The following is a 17850-nucleotide window of genomic DNA, read 5'->3' on the forward strand; positions in this document are numbered from 1 at the left end:
CTGCTAAATGGGGATGAGGGAGAGAGCCCTCATGTCATTCAAAGTCAGGTCAGGTGGATCCCACTTGGTGTGAGGCAGCCAGGTGAGGCCACAGTCAGTGACATACCACTTGTCTGCCCAGAATGGGACTTCCCCCAAGCAGAGAACATAGGTCCTTGAGGTGGGGACTTACCAGGCTCTCCTTGGAGGAAGAGACAGACACCCCCGATGGCAGGAGTAAGAGGAGAGAGGGGAGACGAGGACATTTTTGTACTATCAGTCTTCTAACTAATCTTAACATAAGCCACAGACTCAGAGAAAGTGTTTTCAAGACAGATCTGAGATATTTTTCATCATGAGTGGGTGCTGGACTTTGTCAAATAATTTTTCAGCATCTGTTGATATGATCACATGATTTGTATCTTTCATTTTGTTTATGTTGTGTGACACATTAATTTGTTTGTGGATATTGTAACAACCTTGCATTCTGTCAAAATGCAATTCCTGTCAAAATGCCAATGTCACATTTTGCAGAAATAGAGCAAGTAACCCCCAAAATTTTATGGAACCACAAAAGACCCCAAATAGCCTCAGCAATCTTGAGAAAGAAGAACAGAGATGGAGGAATTATGCTGCCTGATATTGAACTATACTATAAGGCCACAGTAATCCAAAGGGCATGGTAATGGAGGGAAAAAAGGCCTATAGATCAGTGGAGCAGAAGAGAGAACTCAGACGTAAATCCAAGCCTATATGGTTTGTAACACAGTGGGTTGTCCTTTCATTTTGTTAATAGTGTGTGTTCTTGCCTTCTTTGTCAAATTTTACAAACCATATAGGTCATTTCTTTTCAATTTTAGTTATCAGTCACCGAACAGTATAAACTTTGCTTCTGTTTGGATATTTTCATGTATGGCTACCTGCCTTTTAAATGTCGAACAAAATTTCTTTTCTCCCAGTAATTCCCGAAAGCCAGACATGCTTTGGCATCTCATTGAACACTAATGCAGAAGCCAGATAATCTCATGGAGGAATCAGCTGCTTCTACGTAAAAATGTACTGTATATAAGTATGCTGTGCTTCTGTTTTACAATCACTTCCTTCCCCCAGTAGCTGCTCCTCTTTTCTGCTAATGTTCTGTGCTTCCTCAGATAGAGCCAAGTTGGCTACATCTGCTCTTCAGAAGTTTGTGGCTGAGCAAAGCATTGACATTAAATATCTGAGGATGTCTTCCTCAAATAGCAAGATCTCTCTGCCTTCCTGACCTTTTTCTATTTTGCTAAACAAAAGAAAAAAGTGAGTTTTGATCATTGTTGAGATTGACTTTTTAATATATTAAAACCTAGGTTAAGAACTTGATGATGAAATGAATGCATTATTCTCTCTTTTCTGTTTATTGTAGTGTGAAGTTATTTTCTAAGAAGTGGTCAGTTTTTTTCTGAGGTATGCTTTTCTTTTGTTGGGTAATCGGCCACCTCTGACTCAGAGGCGTCACTTCCATTTTGTCCGACATGAGCTCCTCTATTATTTTCTGTCTAATTTCTTTTTCCATGAATTGTTTTCCTGCATGGATGAATGATGATTCTAACAGCCTCTCTGAGATTAAACGTGTGGCTTTAAAGGTATGGAGTACAGAGAGAGTGTAAGGTCGTAGGTCCAATGTAACCAAGTTCAGGTTAGCACCTCTGTCCACAGACGACCTCTGCTTCTCAACCCCTCACTAAAGAAAAGGCCAGACTGTCTTAGAAGTCAGAGCAGGGCTAGGGCACATCAGAGCAGCTGAGGTCATGTGTACATAGACGGAAATGCCAAGACTCCGTTTAACACTAAGGAAGGAAGGTGCTCTGGTTCCTCCTTTGTTGGGTCTCACCTCAGGGTTCCTCAGTACCGGTCACCGAGTCGGGTACCTGGTAAAATAGTGTCCTTATGCGCTCCCACTCAGGTGGGACTGAAGCTAACAGAATTCATTCATCTGTCAGTGTGGGTACATAACTCCATCTGGCTCGCCACGAAGGATGTCTACATGTATATGGGAGTGTTGGGCCAGGTGGGGATTCAAGGAAGGTGGGCCCAAGGCCAAGTAGCAACAGGTGCTCTAACACAGAGAGAGGTTTAGATTTAGAATCCCATTCAGTTGTCATCACAGAGGCCTTGTGGAGTAAAGCCCCAGCCATCGGTGTGGTATTCAGAGCCCTTCTGCTTAGAAGAGGGCTGGGGAGAACAAGGCAGGGTTTGGAGTATTGGGCAGTGGGGGATGGGGCTCGGGAGCAAAATGAGAGCCACCTGATCAGATTCTAGGTTCTGGTTTACTTTTGAAACAAGAGCAAAAAGGTCATTACTCCCAAACCCCTGGGTGCAGAACTGATAAAATCCTCTCTATTCTGCTTCCAGCCATGACTAGTTTGGGAGACTGAGCAAGAGCTTAATCCTCCTACTGGTGGAAATGTAATGGCCCCACTTTGGACACAGAAGGCTGAGAACTTGACTATGCCTGGCAGGTTGGAACATCATTCATCACCAGGGGGATTAGTTGGGGTCCAAGTGGGACACATATCTAGGGTTATGGCTAGGAGAGACCCTTGGAGACACTAAACGCAAAACTTCAATCAAGACAATATGGAATTTTGAACTTGCAATGTCCTGTCACAGGAAATACCTCATATGCTTTCATAACAGCCCCAATATTTAGGCATTATTCTCTCCATTTCACAGCTCAGAGAACTGAGGCCCAGAGATGCTGACTAAATGCTGAAGGCCATGCCGTTGGTGGACACACGGGGCGACGCAGTCTAGTTGGAGAGGTCACGATGGGGAAAGCTCCCTAATGCAGGGCATGGAGCATCGTTTGGCAGAAACAAGCTGGCAACGAGCTGGGACCCAGAGTGCTGGTTTCAGCAACTTCAGAGACAAAGCTGGTGAGCTCTGATCTCAGGGAAGAATCTGTTTGTCTCCTGCTCGATGTGAACAAGTCTGGGTCCTTTGGTATCAAGAGGAGAGAGTCGTAAGCACTGCCCTGTAGACAGGAAGAGAAATGACAGAACTCTTTCACGTCACATTTAGCTGAAGAGAAAGCATTAGCCCAAGCCCTCATTGACTATACGTAGGCTTAGAAATCTTCCACCAAAACCTTAGAAAGTGAAAGGGGGCTCCACTAATAATTTCCCTAAGACAATGGCACAAAATGGGACCTATTGCAGACACATCAGAATGAATAATTACTTGAGCTATGAGCACAGTGGATCCACAGCAAGCTGGGTATACCCTCAGATATTCCAGGATGCAGCCGTCTCAGACAGGCCTACTCCCTCCCTCTCCTCCCGGGGAAGACAAAGTCCAGTTCCACTGTGGACCCATGGATGATGTCAGACCCTGGTGCAAAAATCATACCCACCACTTCTGCAATTTCAGAAAACCTGGGAAATATCCCAGACGTTTTCGAGTTTCCAACAGTGTGTGTGGGTGAAAGATCGGGGATTTATAAAAGAATTAAACGAATAGGAAGCCAAAAGACCTGGTTTCTATAGATCTGCTGTCTTTTTTCTTTGCGGTGGGGAATCTTGGAAAAATGTAATTATGTGCTCTTGTCTTCACTTTTTTTATCTGTAAAATAAAAATATTAACCTTTGTTTTCTGAAAATCAAAGGGAGCAATAAAAATACAAGTTCTTTGCGAAATGAAAATATCGCTCACATATAAGAGCAGAGTGTTGAAGTATTGTTCATTTGTAGGACCAGAGTCATATGACGGCAGTGGGAATGATTTTTCTTTTCTTGTGTGGGACTGGGAGCTCAGGGCTGGTAGCAGGAAAGAACCTGCTCTGTCAGGTTGAGAGCTTTGGTGAATAAGAGGGGAGGCGGAGCCCTGATGCAGGTGTCCTCACTGTGACAGTGTCTCCTGAAGAGAGGATAAGGAAGAGGGATACTGCAGGAGCCATATTGGGGTATGTGGATCATCTTAGGCTTTTATATCCTGATCTAAGAGACACAGGCTGAGCTTCTCCTCATCAATGGAAGGGAATGCTCTTCAGTTCTTTTTAAAGCCTTGTCTAGATAGGTTTCAAGTTTCTCTTCAGGCACTCCCCAAAGAGCTCTGCTATGTGCCTGCATCAGTCAATGTGAGCTCATGGTGGGAACCTGGAAAGCAAAGACACCTTCTCTGCACCTAGCTATGTGAAGAACCCAGCCCTGCATAAGCCAGGCCCTGGCAGCAGTTTGAGAGCACACATTACTGTGTGCTCCCTTGATGCACAAATCTCCCTCCCTAGCTCCTCTCCCTCTTCGTTTGAATCTGTTTTGCTTCCTCTCTTGATTTCTACCTTGAGGGGGTGGGGCAAGAACCCCTTCGCCAGTGACACAGGCAGCCAATAAACACATATTCCAGAAACACCCTGTCTTAATCTGTGCAGTCTTCTGTAACAAAATACCACAGAACTGGTGGCATGTAAACAACAGAAATTAAATTCTCACAGTGTTCTGGAGGCTAGAAGTCCAAGAGCAGGGAGCTAGCATGGTTAGGTGAGGGTCATCTTCCTGGTTTCTAGTCTTCCCTCGGTGTCCTCACATGGTGCAAGAGCTAGGGAGCTTGCTGGGGTTTCTTTTATAAGAGCATTAATCCTATTTGTGAGGGCACCGTTCTCATGACCTAACTGCCTCTCTAAGGCCCACCTTCTAATGCCGTAACACTGGGCATTAGGATTTCAACATATGTAACTTAGGAACACACAAACATTCGGGTCATAGTACACAGGCTCCTTGCATTGCAGGCAGAACTCTCTCCCTATTCCAAGTTTTATAACAGCACTTAAGAGATCATAATGGGAAACTCTCTTATCTATGGCAGAACCAGGGAACTTCACAGGTGGGCAATACATGAGAAAGTCAGACCGCTTTGAAGGCCCAGAAGACAAAGGGCCAGCTATGACACGTAAATGGAAGGCAGTCAAGGAAATAAATAGTTTCTGCATGAGCTTTGGTTCTAAAAATAAAGTAATTCAAGTTTCTAGTAATACATATTGAAACCAATTTAAATCTATGCTAGGAAAAATCATGTTAGCATTTGTTGAACAAAAGGTTGTACTTCACAATAATTTTGGCTGAGACAATTGGTATAAGTTGTGGCCAAAGCTAGGTGCATTGTACTTAGACACCTTGAAGAAGCATTTCAGGGACATCACTTTTCTTATTATCTGAGTGTGAATTGAACAGTTAATTTCTTGGATGAGAAGCATATCGACTCAGAGTTTTGTTTCTTTTCATTGTCTTTTAGGTAATCCAACATAGATCTCTCCTTCCCTTTCTATTCATGGAACTTAGAGAAACTGGCTAAGAAGTGGAACTCATAGCAGACATCAGGCTTAAGAGAAAGCAGTCAGAGTGGAGGATTTCCTATAAAACCTGAGAAAGAAACTGGAGTCATTTTTGCTTCATTAGTCAAGGATGAGGTGATCCCCCAAGGAGAAGTCTTATTTCTATGTCGTTTCCTTCACAAAGCCTCCATTCAACCTGAGATGATAGAAGATATTGACATTTCTACCACTAAGGCACCACGGAGTTCCACATGGTCTTAGCTGCATCATCTCAACTACCTGAGAATGTGAGTGACTGTAACACCCTCCTCGGTGAAGTGGGCCATCAATGTGCTTCTGAGGGTCTATGTACAATTAGGCAGTAATACCGTCTCTTTGGTGAGTGTAAAGTTGGGTTTTTTGAACCCAAATGCACATTCTGCTCTGGAAAAAGAAGAAGGAAGTGCTGTCCCCTTGAATCTTGGCACTATGTTCCTTCTACCTACCGCTAGGTTTATCTTCTTCAGGGAATCAGAGCAGTAGTACTATCAGCTCCTTCTGCGTTCCTGGGCGAATATGAAGACAAGACAATCGAAGGAGTTAACAAGAATTGTTATCACAAGGAATCTTTGCCTTCTATCTTCACTACTTCTTGCAGCTTTAGTTCTTGTCTTTCTGCTACTTCAAGCATCACCTGCTGATGAAGATAATGCCAAAGCCACCAGCAGAAGGGCAAAAACCCTAGCGCTCCATTCAAGGTTCCTTTGATGTTGCTTACAATGAACATGCTCTGGTCTGAACCTCTAGTCAATGTCTTCAATGGCTCTCCTATCACATAGGTTGTTTCAATTTTAGCTGTAGCTCTAAGAGCCAAGTTAGGAGTGGATTCTTTGCTGCTCTCTGAAAATCAAGTATTCAAGAGAAAGAAATTCTACTTATTTTCCCTGACCAGAATTTTCATAAATACGTTCTGACCCACACTATAGTTGTTCTCATTTCCACTTCACAGTAAAAGTCATACCCTGACTTCTGCCTCTTAGAGGATGAAATAAGCATACTTTTCCATATTCTTTCTGCTAACTATAACTAAAAACTCTGGACTCATATTTCTCTGGTTTTCTCCAGCACCAGCTCAGTCGGTCACATTCCCAGTGATTTCAGCACAGCATGCCCTGCCTTGTCCTGCCTTCCTGGTTGGAGTCCCCCAGAGCTGCAACCTGCTCAAAAACAGGCGCAAACAGCCTGCAAGTCCTGAGAAGGAGTACTGAAAACCAACAGAAAGTTGGTGCTTGGAACCCCTGTGGTCAACTACATTTCCAGGTGCAAGAAGATGCAAAAAGATGTTTACCAAACCTCAGCGATTCTGAAGATGGCTAAATCTTAACAAGAAAGACTAAGATTCTCTCACCTCTCAGTTTCGAATATGTGGAAAAACTAATGTAAGTAAAACACACACACAAATCACTTTCTTTAACTGCTTTAAGTCTGACTCAAATTTATCTGTCTCTGGAAGCATATAAAACCTCTGAGTCATGTCGGTATAGCCAGCAGACAGCCCTAGCACCTCTCTCCCATTACTGCCATTGTTGTGAACGTCTTCATATCTGTTGTGTTGTGCAAATAAAAAGAATCGAAAGCAATGTTATGGTTGCAAAAAAGTTACAGCGTTTGAATCGATATCAGACATACTTAAAGGTGAATTGCTTAGAAGGCAGTTTAGTATCTACAGCAAAAAAGAAAAATCCCTCGCCAATTTAATTGCTTTAATCACATACATGACTGATTCCATGAAATAGTTCATATTCAAGCTACATTTTTGCATTCATATTTTTTCACATTCAGTGGAGTTCTGCTTTGCCGTTTCGTATTTTTCTTAACATTTTGAGCTAATTTTAGAATTACAAAAAAGTTGTGAAAAACAGTACAGAGTTCTCATATATCCCTCACCGAGTCCTAATGTTAACATTTTAGGTAACTCTGGTACAGTTATCAAATGCAGAAAATCCACATGGCCCGATACTGTTAACTAAACATGACTTTCACCAGCTTTTTCACTAATGCCCCTCTCTTTGGGTTCCAGACCCAATCCTGGACCCCTGGTTGCCTTAAGTTGTTGTGTCATAGTCTCCTAGGACCTCTGACAGTTCATCAGTCTACTCCCCTCTCTCATGACGGTGACACTTTTAAAGAGGACTGTCCCTCAATTTATCTGATGTTTTCATGAGCTTCAACTGAAGTGGTGCATCCTGGGCAGGAATCCTGCAGAGGGCTACCACGTTGTCCTGCATGCATCACATCAGGGGTTATGTGATGTCAGCTGGCTTCACATCTGGGATGTGGGTGTGGATCACCTGGGTAGGGAGATTTCAGCCAGTTTCTACAAAGTAAGGTTACTGTCTTTCTCTTGGTAAAGAAATATCTTTTGGGGATATGCATTGAGGCTCTGCAGCTCCTATTTCCCCTGACATTTTTGCCCACTAATCTTGGCATCTACCAGTGGACCTCTTCCGCAACAATTACTATTGTGGTTCTTGCCTAGTAGTGCCTTTTCTTTTCCTTTTTAACTGCAACAATGTTTTATATGCCCCATATGCCATCAGTCCTTCATCTCATTAATTCACATATACCCTTTCTTCTTAGATTTGATAAGCACTTAGATTAACATGGGATGAAGAATGTTGAAGGTTATATTGACCCAAAGCATCACCAGGAAACTTCACAGTATTTCCCGACTGTCCTTGCTGGGGACCCAAGACAAGCTCAGTTCTCACACCAGGAGCGCCTGGCGCCACCTCGTGGAGCCCCTGGCCACTGCACAGTCTGAACATAAGGAGGCTGCGCATGCAAAGGCTGGATGCTCCTAAGTAAGAGTGTGAAGAGTAGGACAGCCAGGGAGGCCCATCCCCATTCCCAGGCACCTCCTCCCTGGATGCTATGTCAACAGCATGAGAAAGCATTAAGATGTCTGCAGGGAGAGAAGGAGGAGGGGCTGGGTGACTGGCAGCAAGCCAGGGCGGTTTTCATGAATGAATGCAGTTTTGCAGGACAGGAGGGGTGGAGGGGCAGCCACAGCACAAGCAGAGCCCAGCCTGGAAGAGGCTGTGGGTCTGCTGCGCAGGATTCTATAGTCACAAAATCAAAACGCTAGAGTCCGCCAGACTCTGACATGCCTAGAATGACTAGGGAAGTTGTGTTTTATTGTGAGCATAAGGTTTTGGGAAAATTAATGAGCTCAGGAAATCAGAGTTCTGGGGTGACCACACCAGTATCTATCCAGGGCCTACACTAGGGGAAGGGTGAGGCTGGTAGAGACATGTGGGTGTTCTCCGGGGGTGCCAGATATGAGGCCTAGGGCCTGGGGATCCTCGAATCCAGCAACACCTGAAACAAGGGACCGAGTCCAAAGGACATGGCTTGCTTATTCACACTAGTTCTTCAAAGGGATGTCAGTGCTACTGCAAATACCAATTTCATTGAAAAGAATGTTTAAATTTACCACAGTTTATTGTCTTAATATACTGATTTCTTCGTGCAATGAATAATTAGAGTGCATGTTATACCCATGGAAACACCTGCACACCTACCTACATGCTGATGTCTGTTGAGAAGACTTGCTTAGAAAGAGAGCTGGCTAGTCCAAGAGCAAAGAAGGGAAGGTCGGGTAGCTTCTAAGGGGGAATTCCCAGACTCGGTACCCAGCTGACTAGGGCAGAAGAAGAGGAGGAAACCACTTGCAGTCAGAGACTCTTAGCTCTGGAAGAGTTTGAGAGGCACTCCCCCAGCCTGCCACCTGGTGCAGGGATTCTTTGGAAGGGCCCCCAGGCTAGAGACTTTTGGACAGGGACTTGCAATAGATGTTTGCAAACTCCATTGTTAGGCAGCTCCGTTTATTACCAAGTGCTCTGTGCAGAGCCAAAACTGGCAATAGTTACTTCTGCCCACTGCTATGTCCTAGGGTGGAGCACACTGCCCCAGATGACCGGGGCTCCTGGCTGGCACAGGGAGGTCACCACGCCTGCCTTCCCAGATATGGATGCTGTGCCCCTAGTCATGCATGCAAGGTCTTGCTGAGGCTCATGTACAGTAAAAGCTAAGACCTGTCCTCAGTCCTCGCACAAAGACACGGAGAACATATTTTAACGCTCAGCACAGGACTCCACAGCTCTCCCTGTTAAACTTCATCTCAGCACTCAGCTCTGTAGGGTAAGCCTGGCTGTGCACTTACCCATGTCACTGATGAGACAAGACACTAAGGCAGAGGACTGGGAACGGTCCAGGTGCTGCACTCCAGGTGTCGCTTAAGCAGAGGCAACTCCACACAGCTCATCTGTCCTCCTCATACTCCAGGGGCCAACCTGTCGCAACAGTTCGGCTTCTGCCACCCACACCAGCTCCCAAAAGGCTGTGCTGCTCTTTACTCTCCTATTTGCTCCAAACTGAAAGAAATAAAACAAAACAGAGACACCAGGGCCAGGACTCTCACTGTGTACTGAGGGACAGAAGCTTGCGCCGCCCAGGGTGACAGCATGTAAAACCCCAAACAGCTGACAATTAAGGTCCCAAGCCTCTCTCTGAGCCCACAAGACAAGAGTCCACAGACATCCACTAAAATGAAGGGTCTGGATACTAGTGGTGCAGCCAAGGAGGGCTCCTGAACCCGCCTGCTCTTCTTCCTAAGAAAACACTGGAAGCTACTGTGGGTAGATACCAAAAGTAGCAGACAGAAAACCCAGGCCTGCTACCCGTCCTGCTTACACACAGTCATATCTAGAGGCACCTTTTCCATTCTGGGTTCCCAGAACTTGCCTAACCTGTCCACCTCACCCAGCACACAAGTAAGACTCTCATCCCTGCTGTGACATCAAACTCAGAAGGACACTTTCTTTCCAATGACATCACCCCAACTTGTCCTCTTCTCTCTCCCCATCACCATGACCACTGATATATATTCTTAGGATCCAGCTCTGGGCTCTTCTCCGCTCCCACCTACTGACTCTTTCTTGATCAAACTCACTCTGGGTCCTGCTCCTCCATTCCTGCTCTTCATTCCCTCTTCCTCCATTCACTAATGGAATGCTGGATGCAGAACTCCTTCTCTCTCCTTCCTACAGATCAAGATGTCCCATAGGCTCTCACATTGAGCTGAGCTGCATTTCCTCTTACAACCAACTGCCTTTTCTCCCTTTCCACCTGGCATACGCCTCCACAACTGCACTCAAATGCTACCTCTTGGTCGGAAACAAGTTGACTGCCTATTGCCTGGGGAAGCCCAGAGCCTGAGACCCCCCAGGGCAGAGCTCTTTGCCATATAGAATGCTCCTTAGCAGTCTTCACCAAAACAGTACTGCAAAAACTGATAGTGCTCTAAGACATGTCCAACCCAGGCCTTAGAAAACTACCAAAGAGTGAAGGCCAGGCTTCCCCTTCCTTTCTACCTGACCTTATAGCTGAGCTGGTGAGCTGCTCTACTCACATAATGATTTGCTCTTACTGCTGCCCATCTTGCCTCTTTAATTAGTTTTTTAGTTAACTTATCAATGCTAATGATAGCTAAACAATGTGCTCCCCTTTTGGCCATGGCTGTCCTAAAACTGAGAACAAATTCAATGCTATGTTATGTGAACCATCTTATTTTAGCAGGCTAGACTACTGATTCCAGGAGTTTGCTTCAAAAATGCCTTAGCAATATTTTCATCATTATACTACTTCTTCAGTAAGTTCCAACTTATATACCAAATAAGTCCCTTAGGAAGTAGGAAGCATGTCAACTCTAGGTCAGAAAACACACTCTTTCATAAAGATCTGGTAACAACAGCCTCTCACCCACTACTACCAGCATCCTGTTGGACTGTCTTTCTGGAGCCCACGGGTGAAAGGTGTGTCCAAACATACAGGCCACGCCCTGAAAAGATTTCCAGAAAGCCACAGCAGCATTTTCCCCAGGCTTTCCCTATAGCTCTTATCTGATATTGTCACCGGACTTTGAAAGCTGGGTTGAATTTTATGTACATCGTCATTTCTAAAACCTGACCCAGAGGAGATCTTTCAAAGAAGGTGAGCACAACTTCTGACCTAGAACACTGGGCAGAGATAGGTTAATTACTCAAAATTAATCCTCTGCAAGGTGGCCCGTCTGACGCTGTTGGCCCTGAGTTATTCAGATAGCCCACAGGACTGACCAACCAAACTTTCAAAGAACTTATGATGGCTTCCAGTGGACAGGTATGACAGATCTGCCTCCACCCACCTACTCTTTCCTAAGGTCTGCACTGAATGCTTGTGGGTGGGGGGTGAGGGTTGGGGTTGTAGTGTACAAAAGCCTGAGGGTAGAGCAGGAGAGGTGAGAAAGTACAAAGACAGGCAGCGGCCAAAAAGCAGGAGACAGAGCAAGAGCGTAGAAGGAACCCACTCAAGGTCCTCTGGGATTTCAGCTACTAACATTGGGGTTGGGCAAGAGAGCTAAAAAAAAGCTCTTCAAGGCATTCAGGACCTTCACGGAGTTTGAGCAGCTACCCTCTGAAGTTGGCAGCAGGACAACAGGGAGGTGAGATATCTCAGGTGCATAAATCCTTATGCAGGACTGAAGAGCAAAGAGAACTCCTAGCAACTCCAAAATCTGGCATCCTTGCTATAAGTAGAGAGGTGGACCTCCTGTAGTTCAGAAATCTGGAGGCATTGCTGTAAAACACAAAGATCTCAGGAATGTTATCAGTGCTCAGAGCCTAACTCCTACTGATGGAAAAATCTTGATCCCATCCTCAAATATTTAAAGCCAGTAGTGAAGTGAATTAAACAAACACTGCAAAGAAGACAAGATCCACCTCAACCACAAGTCAGTCACTCAGAACCTCCTTGTCACTCATGCAGTCTGGCAAGAAATAGGGTGCATGCTCTTTTCTGGAGGTAAATAATATTTACCTTTTCTCTATTGCTCTTTTATTGGAGCCAAATAACTTATATGCATGACCTATGGACATGGAGAAAGGGGGGCGATTGCTGGAGGGAAGGGGGCTTCAGGTGGAGGGGGGAAAAGGGGGAAAATTGGGACACTTGTAATAACATCAGTAAAATAGACTTAAAAATATCTGGAATACAATACACATTACAAGGTACACACAGAAGCAAGAAAATGTGCTCAAGAGAGGAAGTAGTGAGTAACAGCAAACTCAGAGGTGACTTGGTTGTTGGAATTACCAAATCAGGAATTTAAATAACAATGATACAGGTACTGAAGGATCTAATGGAAAAAGTGAAAACCATGCGTGAAGAGATGAGAAACTTAAGTACAGATATGGGAACTATAAAATAGAGCCAAACTGGGATAGAGGAGCAAATCTGAGCACTATGTATGCAGTGCTTGGCATTTAGATCTATACCCAAATAATATCCATGGAGCGAGGGCTGTAAGTTAAAAAGAAGGAGGAGGAAGAGGAGTAAAGGGAAGGGGGATTAGTGATATTTGCTGTACACTACGGTGCCTAATAAAAGCAGCAGTAAAGTTTAGTAAATGTGCTAATGCCCAAGGGAACAGTAGAACAGCAAATATCTCAAGGTCATTTACTCAATTTATTCATAAATAAACAATATATTATGGGGGAATCCTAAGAACAGATAGTGAGGCCTTTGCAGGGCTCTGAGGTGTTACAGAGCATGTGTTAGCAAAAACAATGAAGCCTGGGTGAATACTGTTAATATTCCAGCTATAAAATAGGCTAATGAGGCCTGCTTACACTCTATTTCCATTTTTCCAGAACTTTCATGATAGACAAAAATGGCTTAATTCCTTCTAATTTAAAGTTGCCTAATTGATATAACATAGTCTCTTGAGAGAGCAGAGAATATTCACCGTGTTTTGCAATAAATCTTATTGATCTTAACCACAAGTGCTATTCTACTAAGGTTCCATTTGTTCCTAGCATAAATCAACAGTCTTTCCTTCTATGTGGCATTCTTTTCTTCCCAGAGCACAGCTTATTGTGTGGGGCTATGCCTTTTCTATTTTCATTTTATAAAAGCTACAAGGAATGCTTTAGTTACCTGACATTTATCTACGCAATTTCTTGTTCTCAATCACCTGTTTTTATTTCTGGGGAAATTTGGCTATACTTAATAGGCCTCTCTATTTTTTTCTAATTAATTACATATTATTACTGCATCTCAACTTCACCAGGTTGTTGATTGCAATCAATAGACTCAACTTCACCATCCTTCAGTTCAGGTTTCAGTGTATTAGTTTGAACACATATGCAAAAATAGATTAACTGGGTCCTTAGGACTTGGTTATATTCTTAGAGGGGTCTCAATTGAAAGTTATTTTTTAAAAGAGAAATCCAGGTTACACATAGTGCTAAAAGTGTTAAAATAATACAGAAAATGACATCTCACTCGTGTGCAAGAAAATTTGATGGAAACATTTAGGCCACACAACACTTGCCATTTTTTTAAATCCTAAGCTAAGGATATGTTTATTGATTTGAGAAAGAGAGGAAGGGTGAGGGGGAGAGAGAGAAACACCCATGTGAGAGGGAAACATCAGTTGGTTGTCTCCTGCGTGTGCCCTGATCAGGGATCAAACCCATAACATTAAGTAGGTGCCCTGATTGAACCTGCAACCTTTTTGGTGTATAGGATGATGCTCCAACCAACCGAACCACTTAGCCGGGGCCACTTGCTATTTTTAATGCTATATTTGTCACAACATTTGCATCTATAAGATAGAATGTACCAACGATTGTCACTGAATTCTTAATTATATCCAGAGTTTTCATTAAGAAAAACACTCTGAAGTTTACTATAAAGTCAAATAAGAGTACTCCTCAATATTTTTGCAATTGTATGTACTTTTTAGACATTGGTGACTTAAATTCATAATGGTGCAAAGGTGGGAAAGAAGCAAAAATTAACCAAACTCCATTTGGGCTATATCTTATTTATGATGCACAACAAATGACAGATGAAAATCTAAACTTTTTAAACCATAGGCTCTGGAAAGTATTGAAATGCTTACCGTTTTATTGATAAGAGCAAAGTCCATACACCTTTGCTACACTAGAGCTGAGCCATGGGTGTTATAAACAAGTTCTAAGTCTGCTTCACAAGTAGGTTCTGTCCCCACCCTTGTGTTCCCCTAAAGGAACTTCTAAATGGGCACTTATTGCCAATAGTTTTACTTAGATCTCTGACAAATTTTTCTAGAAAACTTGGCATTTAGCAGTGGCTATAAAGTTGTGGCTGTTACTAATCACTTATGAAGGTGAAGGCATTTCACAAATCAGGTAAAGCAGTAGGCCCAGGAGGGCAAAATCAGGGGCTCCTGTCTGAGAATGAGCTTCTTTGCATCCGATTTTTTTCTCTAGCCATTTACCATCATTCAGAGGTAGAAGCACAAGAGCAGAGTTTGCAGCTTTGGGTTCCTTTGAATATGTGCCTCATTCAAAGCCATTTGTGACCTGGGCAAGACTGAGTTTTGAATTTCTGGCACCCTAGTTAAGAAAAGATTGAAACAACTCACCTAAAGTTAGCAATAAAGAGCTAAAAACCAAACAAAACTTTTTCTCCTAGTGAAAGCTTTCAGATTATTTTAAAGGAAATGAAGTAGTAAAATAATTTCTTTCTTTTCTCACACTAACCCAAGTATAATTAGTGATTTTGTTTTTAACCTTTTCCTTCTCTTTCTGATTCTTTAAAGAATTACATTCAGAGCTGATGAAATATTGTGCTCCATTAAGCGTTCAAAAGAGATTTGCTCAGAATTAAAAAATTATTGTGGTTCAAACACATTAGCAAGAAAGTGAAAAATCAACCTACACACTGGGAAAAAATATTTGTAAATCATATTTCGAACAGGGCGCTTGTATCCAGAATATATAAAGAACTCTTATACATCAACAATAAGAAAAAATGAAAATGGGCAAAGGATTTGAATAGATATGTCTCAAAAGGAACATATACATAGCAAATAAGCCCATTAAAAGATTTTCACCATCATTAGTCTTTGGGGAAATTCAAATTGAAACCATAATGAGATAAATTTTTCACACACTAAAATGGCTATAATAAAAAAGATGGACAGTAACAAGTGTTGGCAAGAATGTGGTGAAATCGAAACTCATACATTGATGGTGGGAATAAAAAATGATGCAGCCATTTTGCAGAAGAGTTTGGCAGTTTCTTAAGTTAAACATAGATATACATATGACTCAGCAATTCTATTCCTAGGTATCTCAAGGCTCAGTTATATTCTTAGCAGAGTCTTAAATTTGGTGCAAAGCTTATGAAACGACCTCCAAAACAAAAGCAACGAAAAAAGCTCTTATTTCTGTATCATTTCCCAGAGAACAAAGACTATGCTAGCGCCAAAGTTAAACGTGCCCGAGGATGCCTGTGTCCTAGGATGCTTGTTTTTCTCACCTGTTTTTCTGTTTGTTTCTGGTAGAATAAATAAAGAAATAGAAAATAAGCTCTAACAAGCTTCAAGTCTCTGTCCAAACTTATCTGGGTGTAGAAGTCCAAGTTCCAATATGATTGTTATTGAGTGAGAAAGTCCTCTCTGAAAATATAAAACAGGCACAACAAGAAGCCAAACGTACATTAGTTACCTGCTCCCATCCCCCCACCCTTTTTTTAAAGGGTGTACTCTGCATGACGGAGACTGAAAGGTGGCAGCTGTGCCAAAGTAGTGGACCCTAAGTCGCTGAGCAAAACATGAGAGTGGGGAGGCCCTGATTGCTCACAGTACAGGAGTGAATGTGCCCTCTCAACCACAAATCAAGCAAGCTGAAAAAAAAAAAAAAAAAAAAGACCCAATCAAGGCAGTAATGGCCTCCACTTCACAATCAGACAAGTGCTTCTTACTTGAAAAATCCTACCATTTGTAGCTGATTGCTAACCCTGGCCTCATTTCTAATCTAAAGGGCGAGTAATAATTTGGAAAAGGAATTGTAACAACTTCCCAACAATTTAGTAAATTGTTATTATTTCAGGGGGAGGGAGGAGGGTGGAAAGGAGTTGCTTTTGTAATGTGTTTCTTTGGAGGGCTACCATTTTTACGACATCAAATCCCTTTGCTGCCATTCTAGAATAGCAACTAATATATATTGGAAATATGTTTTTTAATGGTGATATTTTATGCCACACCACATGTCCCAATATGGTCAGAGTTATGGATCGCCAAAGAAAAGGGGTGGAAGAGGAGTTGTCCATTTTTTTATACACTTTTACCTACAACAGTCCAAAATAAGTTTGAGTGAATGTCCTTGAGTATCACTGTTTTGGACATGATTTTCACCTTTTAGAGAACTTGACTTCTTAAAAAATAATACTGTTAAATGATCCACTGGGTTTTTCTTTCAGTGGTTGCTTTATTGAGGGACGTGGCTCAGGTAAAGTTTCTGTTACTAGAAATATAGTAATAAAGAGTTATCATCTATGCCCTTATTCTTGAACTTGTACATTTGAATGAATATATATGTATGTATGTAAATGCTTATCACTTCATTAACATGTTATAGCCATAAAAGTGAGGTACCTTTTACATAGGTACCATTTTGGAGATTCGTGTAATTATATCTACTGAGCAAGACACTCGCACACAGTGTAGACAGTATTCCTATCACAAAGCAGCTGAGCACGCATAGCTAATATAACATTGCGCAGAAGAGGTCAGGGCCGTGCTGCTTTCTGAGAAAGAAAATTAGCTGTTAAGAGTATGTACAGACCAGAAAGATATGTTGAATCACCAATACAGGAAAGATAGTGGAGGCCACAATGTTCATCCTCTTAATTATTATGTAAATGAGGAACAAAAACTGGAAAGGGGTAGTCACACAGCTGGGAAATGACAGAGATGAAATTGAAACTTGGCTGTCCTTACTCCTGTCACCTTTTGCCTTATGTCCCATTCTTTCAACATCCTTCCTCCAAATGGCTTTAAATCATGGGTATTTTAGGCATGTGGCATGTTAGCCTCATATAATACAGACATCAGTGATTTTTATAATAGGATATGCTTAACATCAACATGCAACTTTAAGCCTGTAGTGTGAGCAATAATATTGTTTCTGCATGTTTTGCCACTTTCCATTAACCTTGTAATAAAACTTCTCTGTAGTTTAGAACCCTTTTGTCCTTAGGTATGAGAACGTTAAAGCTTTACCTATTGAAAATATACTTTATTCTCTTTTATTTTCTTAAGACTGGTTATTGAAAACAGAATGGACAATTAGGAGCAGAACCAAAACACAGTATTGTTCTTTCATTTTTCTTTCCAGGTAGGCAACCAGCAGCAGAATTTTGTAGGCAGAGCACAGGCCTCTGCAGCCGGAGCTCTGAACAAACGGCATCATTGACATGTCTAGACATTCAGGCCATAATTCTGATCCTGAGTTAGAAAAAGTAGAACTCCATGTCATTTGAATCAATGTAAGCTTAACGGACATTTTTATCATAGTAGAAAAAGTAACTTTCTTTTGGTATTTTCTGTAGGTCTAACAAATACTAGAAATAGAAAATATACCCAGTTTTTGAATCAAAGGAGATACTTTGATTTTCAATTGAAAAATGTTAAACAGAACATGCTATGCTTTCTG

The 17850-nt window shown here is 42.3% G+C and overlaps 2 long non-coding RNA genes across 2 annotated transcripts in view; one reads left to right on the top strand and one right to left on the bottom strand.

The window, feature by feature from the left end:
- Positions 1-17850, top strand: part of LOC150002000 (uncharacterized) — a 127648-nt gene that overhangs the window by 7010 nt on the left and 102788 nt on the right. The gene's annotated exons all lie outside the window — the stretch shown is intronic.
- The window catches only part of LOC150002001 (uncharacterized), a 4964-nt gene continuing 4597 nt past the window's right edge, over positions 17484-17850 (bottom strand). Inside the window, exon 3 of the long non-coding RNA XR_016513082.1 lies at positions 17484-17642. This is a non-coding gene — a long non-coding RNA (uncharacterized LOC150002001). The remainder of the gene's footprint in view (positions 17643-17850) is intronic.

This window comes from Furipterus horrens, unplaced genomic scaffold (genome assembly GCF_987537825.1).
Source record: "Furipterus horrens unplaced genomic scaffold, mFurHor1.1.pri manual_scaffold_9, whole genome shotgun sequence".
Classification (NCBI taxonomy): Eukaryota; Metazoa; Chordata; class Mammalia; order Chiroptera; family Furipteridae; genus Furipterus; species Furipterus horrens.